We start from the raw sequence: 2583 nt of genomic DNA on the forward strand, positions 1-2583 counted from the left end.
AACTAAAAATTACTTAACTCTGCCCTGGCTGGTGTAGCTCAGTGGCTTGATCACTGACCTGTGAACCAAGGGTGCCTATTTGATCCCAGTTAGGGCACAATCCTGGGTTGCTGGCCAGGTTACCCAGCAGGGGGCGCATGAGAGGCAACCACACATTGATGTTTCTCCTTTCCTTCCCCTCTCTCTAAAAAGAAATAAATAAAATATTTTTTTAAAAAATTACTTTTTTCCCATTTATTTGCTGCTATAGTCTTTCCAGTGACATGAGCAGTTATACGCATGGGATAAAATAACATCAGGCCACTGTGAATGGAGGTGGAACAACCTTTCAATCTCTTTTGCATGCATAGTCTAGACACTGCTTCCATGTAAAAGAAAAAAATTACTTAGCTTTAGCATACCCATCTGTTAAATGGGGCTATTACATCAAGTTCACAGAACAGTGATGAGTTACTACTATGATATGTTTGCATATCCATCTCCTAGCTATTTAATGAGATAAAATGTGGGAGGAAACACTATAAACTTCCAATTTATATTATAATACCAGAAATTAGATATTATTGCTTTTGTTGCTTTTATTATTCAAACTAAATACAGAGAATTTGCCAACTACTTTCATCTGAAAGTGAAGAAAAAGAAACTCAAATATTACTTCACAATTCCATCTGAATGACTGAAACAATGATAATGTGTCAAAGAAAGGCAGGGTTTATCATGTATTTCCCAAATAGGTGTTGCTTACTCAAGTCCAAGTTCAAGATAATACTAATAAAAATGTAGATATATGTATATAGAGAGATTGGATTAGAAGAAAAAGCAATTCATTAAAATATGGATGTATAAAATTAAGAACACTTTGTGATTACAACATCTCAGTGGAAATAAAAATGCTTAAGGCAAGCAAGAAAATATAAGTTTAAATGCAAAACTTGAGAGACAAGTTGGATTTACTATTGCACTGCCATAAAAAATTTAAATATCAGCATTACTTAAAGATTTAACCAACCTCTTTATTTTACAGGCACAAAGTTTAGGTAAAAAGCAGACTAAATAAAATGTTTCTGATGAATGAACAAAACAAGATGAATAAAATATATTCAATACTTCCTCATTAGTTTAACTCTTAAAGTTTGATGTTTTTGATTATTGTGTGTTTTGTTTTAGGAAGACAGTGCAAAGTGAGAGCAGAAAATCAAGACCTAATATTAGACAAACTTAGTTGGATGAATCAGTAAAATAACATCAAGGAAAATAAAATGTGCTTGTAGAGGTTGGAGTACAGCCAATGCATTGTAGTAGACCAGACAAGGCAGCAGAGTTGCAAGTTGGTGCTGAACAAAGCCAAAATAGGAGAAAAGTCAAGAAGAAAGAGAATATTAATTTTTTGAAAAACTTTAATTTTGGAACAAGGAAACTATTGGCAACCATCGAGAGAACAATTTCAGTAGAGCAATGATGATGGAAGCCAGCTGGCAGAGGTTAAGGCCATAGGGAAGTGGAAAGAAAACAAAGGCATCAATGCTTGGAAAAATGTGAATAATTTCTCAAGATTGTGTTGTCAGGGCTTATCATAGTCCCTGGCACTTAGTGGGAATACCAAAAGCATCTGTTGAAATAAATTGAATTTGAGTATGAGAGTTCAAGATCAAGAAGCTGGTTAAAAATTAGGAATGCAGGGAAAACATTAGGTAACAAAGTGGGTAAAGGCCACAGAAATGGCAAGTATCATTGTTGGACAGATTTCAGATCTTGAGCCAAGTGTCAATAGATCAGAATACCATTACACAGGGAGTCTCAGAGACTGAGGTTAAAGTTGACGTAAGATAAAGTTTCCAGAGAGAATGTAGTCAACAGATAGGGGATGATCAAAAAGTAACATCATACTAGCATTTTCCATGTAATAAATTACATATATGTATCTCTGTACTGGTGCAAATCCCTACACAGGAACAGGCAAGACTTAAAGACTTAAAGGTATACTTCTTGGAAAGTTGGGTTCAAAAAGAGAACTCATGAAAAACAAAATTTGGATTTTGTAGGAAAAAAATGTACTGGGAAGATGATTTTTGAATGGTACTCAGATCTACAGAAAATCAGGAAGAAATGAAATACAAATATAAAATGAAGCACTAGCTCTAGGTAGAACTTAAGCTAATGAGGAAAGATCAAGGAATTGATACAGAGGAAAAACTGTCAAGTTGATGATGTGGAAAAATGCTGAATTCATGTCAGATAAATCTTTAGGAAGTAACATATTGGGTCATCTAATGAAAGACAGCTCAAAGGAAAATGACAAAATTGAAGATGACATAGTGAAGTTGTTCTTGTGGGAGATTCATTAAAATAATGAAGTAGAAGCTATTTTATATCATGTGTATGGAGTGGGCTAGAGCTGCAGTGTTGGCATTTTCCTAGTTTATGACAATGGGAGCAGTTAAAATGATCCCACAATAGGGATTATTTTGAAAGACACATTGTTATTATAAAATTACATGTGGCTAAATGTCATATAGTCATAAATATAACAAATGAAAAGTATGTATAGTTTTATTTAGTATAGTCATTTCCAACACATATTGT

At 33.8% G+C, this 2583-nt stretch overlaps 1 non-coding gene across 1 annotated transcript; it reads left to right on the forward strand.

Moving 5' to 3' along the window:
- Nucleotides 1–226: 226 nt before the first annotated feature.
- Nucleotides 227–361, forward strand: LOC123813587. The gene has a single exon (XR_006784775.1). It is a non-coding gene; the product is annotated as a small nucleolar RNA SNORA20 (small nucleolar RNA).
- The last annotated feature ends 2222 nt before the right edge of the window (nucleotides 362–2583 follow it).

Source organism: Phyllostomus hastatus, unplaced genomic scaffold, assembly GCF_019186645.2.
Source record: "Phyllostomus hastatus isolate PE091 unplaced genomic scaffold, TTU_PhHast_1.1 phas_contig_152, whole genome shotgun sequence".
NCBI lineage: Eukaryota > Metazoa > Chordata > Mammalia > Chiroptera > Phyllostomidae > Phyllostomus > Phyllostomus hastatus.